This window comes from Pteropus medius, unplaced genomic scaffold (genome assembly GCF_902729225.1).
Source record: "Pteropus medius unplaced genomic scaffold, Ma_sr-lr_union100, whole genome shotgun sequence".
Classification (NCBI taxonomy): domain Eukaryota; kingdom Metazoa; phylum Chordata; class Mammalia; order Chiroptera; family Pteropodidae; genus Pteropus; species Pteropus medius.
The window spans coordinates 1,115,125-1,126,038 of NW_024344253.1; the positions used below are offsets into that span (position 1 = coordinate 1,115,125).

Here is a 10,914-nt window from a genome sequence, read left to right on the forward strand (position 1 = left end):
GCAGGCTCCCACAAAAGTCACAGACCACAGTGAGGCCAGCCACCATCCCCCTTAGACCCACAGACCCCAGTGATCCACCCAGGAAACACGGCAGTTCGAGCTGGCACCAGTGGCCAGCCACCAAAAGTCTCTTCCATAATGTGTGGGCTACACATGGACAGCATGAGCTGAATGCTGCTGCTTGTCCATGAATATGAGGCCTAGGAAAGGTACATGGCTGTTTGGCAGTGGCCCACCCCAGGCGATTTGTGGGTTAGGTGAAGTTGGGCCACAGGGAGACACAGGGTGGAGGGGGCTAAACTTACTGGCCAATGCAGCTTCAGAATTGGTCATGTGCGGGGAGGAGTCAACATAGGCAAGATGGCACCCGTCTGCTGACTGCTCCAGAGGGGGGGGGCCGACAAAGGAGCAATGGTGGCTGTCCCTTCTGCCCTCACTCTGGGGCCAAACAACTCAGTCCCTCCCCGAGCAGCTGACCCTCCACTGGAGCCCAGGGCCAGTGTCTGTGAGCAAGTAAGTATGTGCATGGGCCCTTTAAGGGGGACATCTGAGTTTTCATCTTCCTTCTGGTTTACCCAGATGGCCAGACTCTGCACTGATTTTTACAGTCAGATTCTGTTGGAACTCCTCGTCCCCAGACTGAACCCCTGGATGAGGAGCCCCTGTGTACGGCTATGGCTCCTTGTTTCTTCGGGGGGAGGGGCCTCTGCAGCTGTGCTATCTCTCCCAGTGCTTAACAGCCACACCTGGGTGGGGGACCAGACTGCTTTGTGTCTCTGCCCCTCTTACTAGTCTCAATGTGGCTTTTTCTTTATAGCCTCAGATCTATGTGTTATGATCAGCTAGACTTCAGGTTGTTCTCCAAGTTGTTTATTTTATAATGTGGTTGTAATTTTAATGTGGTCGTGGAAGGAGGCAAACTTTGCTTTTACCTTGCTCACCATCTTGACTGGAACTGAAAACCGTTTTTTTTTTGTTTGTTTGTTTGTTTTTAAACTTGCCCAAGGTCATACTGGAGGTAAGTAAAGTATTCAGGACTTGAATACAAGTCTATCTGATTTCAAAATATGTATTCTTAATCTGGAAGCATATAAGCTACAGAGAAAAGACATACAAATAAGTAATAATTTATAGTATGTATATAATAGTCTGAAGTAAATAATTTAACCTTATTCAGAAATAGGTCTCACTTTTGTCTTTGACATCTGGGAGGTATTCTTTAAGCCTATGGAATGTCATGCTTAATAAGAGTGTCTTTGTATGCTTGAGGACATGATGCATTGTCCAGCACTATGATTTAGGTTGGGTGCTGGCAATACCAGATAGTATTTAGAGTAGGGGCTAACCATGCCAGACAGACCAATAATGTGATTTAGAGAGGGGGCTTTGTGACACAAGGGCTTTGCTTCACCTGGACAGTGAGATGCTCCATGCTGGCAATCAATCATGCCTACATGGTGGAGCCCCAGTAAAAACTCTGGACCCTGAGCTTAGGGGAGCTTCCTGGATTGTTAATACTCCATGTGTATTGTCATACATTGATATCAGAAAAGTAATGTGCCCTGACTTTATGGAAAGAGAATGAAGGAAGCTCTGTGCACTCCATTCACTGCACATCTTCCTTTGGCTGATTCTAACCTGTATCCTTTCTCTGCAGTAAACCATAACCAAAATTTGCCAGTGATTAGTGAATTATGTGAGTACTTCTGGAGAGTTTTTGAAACTGGGTGGTTTGGAGAATTCCTAGAAAATGTAGCTGGTGCCAGAATTTGGTGTGGTCTTGTATAAACTGTGTTCTCTCTGACTGGCTAACTTCAAGAAAATAGAGAATTATAAAAAGTGGCTGTGGAATCACAGGAAAATGAGAAGAAAATGTCTGGGCAAGTCATAAGAGCCTAAGAGTTTATCTAGAAATTAAGGAAAGAAAGTTATTCTAGGAAAAACAAAGAGCATATATAAAGACAAGAAATCAGCAAATGTCATTTCATTTAATAAAGTACACAATTTAAGTATCACTAAAGTAAAAAAAATAAAGCTCCTAATTAAACTATAATATGCCATTAATTTTAAGACACCTCCTCATATTAGAGATATTAAAAGTCTCTTAGAATGCATAAAATATGGTAGATTACTTAGGAATGAGTGCAAAACTAAGTATGGCCAACACATTAGCCTTTCAAGGCCAGGAATGAAGGGAAAAATATAGATAGGAGAAGTAGCAAGAAATGATGTTAGGGAGGTTACTTAGAGGTAGACTGCAAAATTTAAGTGAAACATTAAATATTCACTATGTGCTAGTCCTTCTGATATGAGTCTTGCATAAAGTATGTCTTTCAATGATCAGAATGACTTGGAAGTACATCATACATATAGAAACTGAAGATCAGAGAAGCTACAGAATTTCCAAAGGTCAGATATCTATTAAGTTGGGAGGCTAAGGCATTAGAGAAAGTTTTTCTGATTCTAAAACACATAATAAAGTACTAACTTTACCTGTAGCAGAAGATGTAAGGAAAGGAATGTCATTATAGTAAATCTCTTTGGGAATATAATTCTAGTAGTAACAAAAAGACATGTGGGCTTTTGCACTAGTCTGAGCTGATGTTTTGTGGTCATAAGCTAAGGCAGAATGGAAGTTTAGATGTGGAAAGGAAGATTTAGAGAAGCAAAAAAAATGACTCAGAGTTCTAGATTGGAAATTTATACCTATTAGAGTCACAAAACATTTGAAGGGTGGGCAAATTATGAGTTAAAATTCAAAGTTATTTTAAGTTTTAAGTGTTTGCTAGATATCCCAATTGAACTATCTCAAATATCTGACAGGGCTAATTGATATACATTTAGATGCCATCAGTATTTGTACAACTTAAGAACATCCAAGTGAATGAAATCACGCAAGGACAGCATATGGAAATAGAGAAAAAATGATTAAGGCCAGATCTCTAAAGAATTCCAATGTTTAAAGGGCAACCAGAAGAAACAGCAACCATTGCCAATAGAACAGTAGAAAGAAGGCTGTCCTTCTGGCATAAAGAAAAGGGAAGTCAGCAACAACAGTGCTGCTGAGAAGGGATGTAGGGCAAGAACTACAGTGATCACTAATTAGTGACCATAACCAGATAAGTTGATAGATGAAGACCAGAACTACATTGTAATGAATTAGAAAGGGAGCATCATTTAGTTTTTGCTGTACTTTAAAACAACAACCAATTGGTTAGCTCACAATTCTGTGGGACAGTAATTTAGGCTATGCTCAGCTGGATGATATTCAGTACTCAGTTGGACTTGCTCATGCTATTTTTAGTCAGCTGCCAGTCAGCTTCTGATGAATGTTTGGTTGTCTGCCAGGCTGACGATGGCACCTGAGCCATGTGTCTCTCATCACCCAGCAGGCTGGCCTAGATTTTCTCACATGGCATCTCTGAAGGGATCCAAGAAAATGAGCAGAAGCATATCAGGACTCTTGAGGTCTAGGCATGGACTGGCATACGATCACCACTGTCCACCCTACTGACCAAAGCCAATCACAAAGGCAGGCAGACTTAAGGGAAGAAGAAATGAACTTTACCTCGTCATAGAAGGAATGGAAATTACAAACATACTACAAAAGGATACAGAGATAGATAAAGAATTGTGATTATTTTTTGCAATCAATCACAGGACAAGATGAGGATGTGAAAATAGTCAATGTTGCCTATCCTTGTCAATGAAGCGATGAGAAAATAATGCAGAACCTTGATGGAAAAGGAGGTATGTGGCAGGGCTTTTACTCTATAAGCAGAAAAGTAAAGTTTGTCTTTAAGTTTTTACATCTCTAACTTCTTTTGGTGCTCATGCTCATCATTAGCATCTATCTTCCTGTCAGTTATATGTCACTTCAAACATCATCCATTCCCAAGTTTGGAAATGCCTAAGCATAAATATTGATTTAAAGACATAAATCAGAAGGAGGCATTTCATCTGCTCTAGTAAGATTTGTTTTCATTTCTGTCGAATACTGTTTTCCAATTAACCAAGGGAGTAATCTTTCTAAACAGTCTTTTCTACTGTGTTGGTTCGGGTACATAGAAAAGCAGTTACCAAAAAAACTAAGTGCAAGGGAATTATCAGAGAAACTGTCAACCTAGGATTTTCTGCACATAATTTAATAAATTATCACAGGTATATAAATAATGTTTTTTCAGCTTTGAGCAATATTTCAATTTGATCCTTATAGACATTTAAGTTAGCCGTTGGCACACAAATGATCTGTTATGACTTGATTTTTGAGAATACTACTCTGTGAACTAGCCAGTGATGTAGTCTAAGAGTCCCAGAGCAGCAAGGTTCCAGTTCTTTCTTCATACCACTAGTCAGTATTCAGTGTAAGATTTTGTTTATGATGTCATTATAAAGCAGCATTTTCTGGTAGGAGAATTTAATGATACTTGTTGGGATATAAATTTAATGGTACTTATTGAAAAATGAAAAATTTGTATCATCAAGAGAATGCAATCTCTCACACAGGCCGACACCATTATATGGCTAATGATAATAACAATAACAACCGAAACAGTTATGTGTTATAAAAAGAATATGGTGTGCTTTGCTTCAGTACTCATCAAGTAGAAGGAAGAGTTGGTCTCAGAATGCTGTAAGATGATTGTTATTTTTTATGATTGTTAATTTTTAATAGTGTTAATGTTTATTAGTAATAGATGATTGGCTTTAAGTGTTTTATGAATAATAAACAAACTAGGTGAGTGTGTGGTATCTGTCAGAAATGTGTATTCAAGACCAACAGAGCTGCCCTTAATTTGCCTTTAGAGATCTTGCATGCACAGAGGACAGTAGAATGTACCTCCAGGAATTAAGAACGACTTTTCACATTTTAGCACTAAACACAGTGGGGAAATTCTTGGCACTTTCTCAAGCCTCTGAGATTCTACTGAAGTCTTTAGATGTAGGAAAGTTCATCTCAGATGTTTTAGCAAATAGAAAACTGGTAGAAAATGTTTCTCTTGTTCCCTGGCCCTGTTGAATTTATAACACTTAAACACCTGTGTCCATCAAATGGAACACACAGGATCACAGCTAGAGCTGTTCTTGACTTTGCAATTTCATTGACTGACAGTTTAATATCTATTTATTTTCACATCTGACACCAGTAAAGACAGGCTGGCATCATGAATGTCAAGACATTATGCTGACAACTGTATTTTTTTTCATCGTTCATGGGGGTGGAGGAAGGTTCCCAAAGAAAGTGTTCTTTTCAAGTATTGCAGCTCCAATAAAGACCAAATTACAGTTCAGATATAATTGTCGGTAACTATTGATAGGTTACCTGTACATGTTTATATAGGAACGGGTACATTCAATTTGAGATCTACTGGTAAACTAACTGTTACTGTTATACTCTGGAATGAAATGTGTAATTATACTATTTAAACAGCTGAAACAGCTGCCATTACTGTGGACTATGTAAACAGTGTTTTCCATGCTAAAATTGTATGTTTAGAATATGGTCCCTTATTTTCAGCAGCTCTTGTTTAGTCTCTGAAATACAAACAAGAGGTCTAGCTCCATTCCCGTCCTATAATATCAGGATACTCCAGATAAGAAGCATTCACAAAATAAAGGAGAGATAGATTTTTAAAACCTCCAGCAAGACCACAGTTTGCTCAACATTAACTACAAAGTAGGGAACGTAACGTTCACAGTAGGCACTGCGCAAAATACATTTCATTTCCATATGCTGAAGCAGATCGGGGGAAAAGCCTTTGCCTCTCTTATTTATGCCTGCTATCTAAACAGAAAATAATTTAATTTTACTGTACGTCTGTGTATGGGTAGGAAAGTAGTATTATGACTCTGAGATCACTGAACTTTTCAGTCTGCTATCTTGAGAATTTTCTCATGGCTAGAGGTAATATCTGATAATTCACAGGACCAGTTTCACCATTAAGGAGCTGCCTCATAATCAGGCAGTATTGAATGGACTGAATTTATTGCCTTTATAGTTTGAGATTGAAGTATACTATTAGATCTCACAATTCTCCTCCCCAATGTCATTTTGCCAAGTACTCTAAGAATGAAATATGCTCTCTAAACTGAAATTTTGTTCAGAGTGCATTCATTCACAGAAATTAGGCATGAGATTGATTGTGGATTTCCACAAAATCACATTAATTTCAGTTCTTGGCAATTACAGTATAATTAGTGTTATTGATGTAGCAGACTCATAAATATTTTGTAGCCATATAGGGGTTTTTTGTTTGCATCTTGCTTTATTTGTTTGTTTAGGCTTTTCAGTTATGGCTGAAATTAAGCCTGGGTGTCTTTACTCTTTCTGCAGAAGAATCATACAGGGAGGGGTAAAGAGAAGAGATCAATGAGAACATTTTCCTCCAATTTACTGAGTCTAGTTCATTGGCACATTTATGCAAATTCAATCCTGACCCTCCACCCCCATCCTGAGTTCTCACATTCTACCTCCCTAACCCAATCCATTTCCCTGTTTCTGTGACTAGCTATCTTCTTCATTGGCCCCTACATAGTTATGTCCTCAGATGCAATGTTCTTAGATCTTTTCTCAACATTCCTAGTAGTTTCCTATACCTCCTTTTGTCTTACATCTCTTCATATTTTGCAAATCCCCTCTTGATTTGCAGGGTGCACCGGATTGGGAATCTGGAGTCCTGGACTTGAGTCCAGGCTCTACTACTCATCTATGTGTCCTTGAGCAAACACTCACTTCTATAACGAGTGCAATACTAATTTATTCATTCAGCAAATGTTTTTTGAATAACTACTATGCGCCAGATATTGTTTTAGGTACCAGGACACAGCAATGAAAACAAAATCAGCCAAGACCCCTCCTTCATGGGCCTTACATTCTAAAATTATGTACCCTTAAAAGATTAAATAGAAAATACATGAGAAAGTGTGGTATAAAGTGTAATAAATATCTATAACATATTTTATGCCAGTGATAATAAGAAAACAATTGCTTTCACTTTTGTTTTGCATACCCCTGAAAAAATCTGCTTGCCATTTTACTAGGCCTAGCTTTCTAAAGTTGGTGAAAAAAAGTAAAGGAAATAGAAAATATTTGCAAAAATGGAATGTACAAGATGTTATTGGGAAGTGTGGGACAAGAGGAAAGTGGAGACAAAGTAGAGAAAATAGAGATGATCAAATTGACAATAAGTGAGCACACACAAAATATATGTTTTTTAAGGAAAGGAACCAAAGCTGCTTTTACTGACAAAGACAGAGCAGTGCACCAGGAAGGGCCAAGACTGGGAATGAGGAAACCGGATCTCTAGTCTCCCCTGCCCTGCTCCGTTCTACTACCTATATGATCTTAGAACAATTACTCTACCCGTCTGGGCTATGTTTTCCTAGTCTATAAAAAGGGGAGTCTGGACTGCGTGATCTCCAAAAAGACCTTTTAGCTACTGCCTTCTATGGCCATAAAGCAGAAGTTTGTGTCATTGAGTTCAGTCTTCCACTAGGATCTGCCTCATGGGAGACCCAGGATACTTTTTCTGTAGTAAAGTATTTGCTTAATTTTTTTTAATTATAATTTTAATTTTTTTAATTTTAATTTTATTTTTTTTTAAATTTTAGAACAAAGTTTAGCATCTTACTCGCTTTTAAATATACAGTTCAGTAGTGTTAAGTACATTCACATTGTTGTGCTTGCTTCACTTTTAAATATAAAAAAATTACAACATATTGTCTCTTCATTAAAAAATGGATAGAAATTTAACCTAATAAATGCTCAATCTTTGGATTTTTCTAGAAGATATTTTTTATCTTTAGTTGTATAGTTTTCACCAATATTAGTTTTGACTAAAGAAACTAAATTTCATTTAGTGACTACTAAATTTCATTTAGTGACTACTAAATTTCTGTAGTCACTAAATGAAATTCAAATTATTTTCATATATTAGTCCTAACAATATTCTTGATATATTTTTTCTGTTTTCTGAGACTCTATAAAGGCATGGAAGGAGGAAAGGGTAGTTTTAGATTTCTACTCAGACTCAGTAGCAGATTTTGCAAATAAATAAGGAGAAATGGACTCTTGTATTTGTGATATGCAACATGGAAAACTTAAATCTCTCCTAAGTGCATGTCATAACCCCTCTTTCCCCAAAAAAAAAATCCAAGATGACAATTTTAATCTAATTATAAATACAAAGAGGCATTACATTCCAGAAATAAAATTTAACTAGATAAACAATATTGTCACATTTTAAGCCCTCTGAAAAACTCCTTATCTTTTTAGGGTGGAAGCGAACTTTTGTGGGTGACATCAAGTGACCATACACTGACCCTACCACTGCTGTCTGCTCTCTCAGTGAACAGTGACTGCTTTTGCTCCCTTCCACAAGCAGAACTTGTCATTTCACAAACTCACCGCTTCAGGCTGCACTCTAGGGTCTCTAACAGCTTTGAGCCTTGATATGCTACTGACACCCAGCCCACCTGACATTACACTGAGCATTCTCAGTAGAATAGGAAGGAAGATGAGACCATCACATGATCCTAATGTCATTGTATATAGCTCTATTAAAAAAAAAAGACCTTAGAGGCTAAAATAATTTTCCATTATTATGTCACCCTTAATAACAATGCTATTTTGCTGAAGAGAGATAAGAAACAGAATGGAAAATGAGACAAAGCCATAAAGCAGGGGATCTATTTGGTCATGCAGAAATATTGCCAGTGAAGATTTATTTACTAACTTTAGATAACTTAAAAGGGCTACTTTTTTGGACCTGAGGTTTGTAAGGTTTCTTCACATAACTCTTCCTGCCACAGCCAATGTCCAATGTGAGTGATATAAGAGACAAAACTTAAAGAGTAACAAGCTCTTTTCAAAGTAGCAGCAATAATTAATGAAAGCACCACATTACCTTGTCTCTATGTGAAAAGCCCACAATGCCATTTCAATTAATAACTCAGTACAAGTGTACTCAGGACATTCTTAAATCACCACTTCTGATTTTAATGTGGGGAATAAAAAATTTGCCACCAGGCTTATGACTTTTTTAAACTAAAATTATTTGGATGACATTGATTAATAAAATCAAGTTTCAAGTGTACGATTCAACAGTACATGATTTCTATATTGCATTGTGTGTTTACCACCCAAAGTTAAATTTCCTTCTGTCACCAAATATTTGACACTTTTTATCCCTGTCTACCTCCTCCATCCCCTGTTTCCCTCTAGTAATCACTAAATCTACTATCCATGTTCATGAGTCTCTATTTGTTATGTTTGTTTGTTGCTTTCAGTTCTATAGCCCACGTATGAGTGAAATCACTACGGTTCTCAACTTTTTCTGTCTGACTTATTTCACTTAGCATGATTATTTCAAAATCCATCCATGTTGTCACAAATGGCAGTGTTTCATCTTTTCTTATGGCTAAATAATATTCCATGTCCTGGCCACTGTGAATAATTATGCTATGAACTTTGGGGTGCATATATCTTTGTAAATAAATGTTTTCAAGTTTTTTGAGTAAATACCTGAAGAGGGATTGCTGGTTCATATGGTAATTCTATTCTGAGTTCTTTGAGAAATCTCCATACAGTTTTCTATGACAGCTGTACCAATTTGCATTCCCACCAGCAGTGTATAAGGATTCCTTTTTCCCCACGCCCTCTCCAACACTTGTTATTGCTTGTTCTGTTGATGATAGCCATTCTAACAGGTGTGAGATGATATCTCATTGTAGTTTTGATTTGCATTTCCCTAATAGTGAATTTGAGCATCTTTTCATATGTCTATTGGCTATTTGTAGTGTTCTTCGAAGTGTCTGTTCAGGTTCTCTGCCCATTTTTTTTAAATCGAATTGTTCATTTTTTTTATTGTTGAGTTGTATGAGTTCTGTACATATTTTGGATATTAGACCTTTAGCAGAGGCATTGTTTGCAAATATATTCTCCTATTTGCATGATTGCTTCTTTGCCTTGTTGATGGTTTCTTTTTCTGTGCAGAAGTTTTTAATTTGATATAGTCCCATTCATTTATTTTTTATTTTTCTTCCTTCCTTTGAGGTCAAATTCATAAAATCCTCTTTAAGTCCAAGGTCCTTGAGTTTAGTATCTATGTTTTCTTCTATGCAATTTATTGTTTCAGGTTTTATATTCAGGTCCTTGATCTATTTTGAGTTAATTTTGGTGTATAGTAATAGATAGCAGTCTAGTTTCATTCTTTTGCATGTGACTTTCTGATTTTTCCCATACCATTTATTGAAGAGGCTTTCCTTTCTCCATTATATGTTTTTACATATTATTTTTTTAAATGATACCCATTACTGGGTCATATTTATGAGTATTTTATTTCTCCATGTGAATACAAATTACAATATTGTAATAATTTAATAATAGTGTTTTCATTTACAAAACATTTAAATGTTTGATGTATTTTTACCCATATGATATATATTTCCTATAATGCACTATTAACTAGATGTCAAATAATAAATATCTCAAATACAGCCATTTGGAGTGTGGAAAGTCCTGAACTATCCTTTTAAATCCAGAATGGCTCATTGCTAATCAAATGGTTCAAATATGAGTATTGCCTAGGAGCATCATAGTGAAGATATTAGTAGTTCTGTAAACCAATAGGACAGATTCATCTGCTTTTTTCTGAGAGGTTCCAAATGATTACTATTTAGGTCTCAAAAGTAATTACCAAAGCATTGTGCCTCATAAATATTTTTATGTGTGATATGTCTCTAAAGGTAGCTCATGGTCTCAGGATTATGAAGTCCATTCAAGCCATTCAGATGGCAGACACAACAACAAATATTCTTTAAAATTAACTGGATATTTGTTCTGTAATTAGCTCATGGATTGCAGGTTCAGATAAAAAGAATTTGCTGACAACTGAGTACAACCTAAGACCTACA

At 36.7% G+C, this 10,914-nt stretch overlaps 1 pseudogene; it reads left to right on the forward strand.

Annotated features, from left to right (window-relative positions):
- The first annotated feature begins 411 nt into the window (after positions 1 to 411).
- The window catches only part of LOC120607934 (bifunctional 3'-phosphoadenosine 5'-phosphosulfate synthase 1-like), a 133,989-nt pseudogene continuing 123,486 nt past the window's right edge, over positions 412 to 10,914 (forward strand).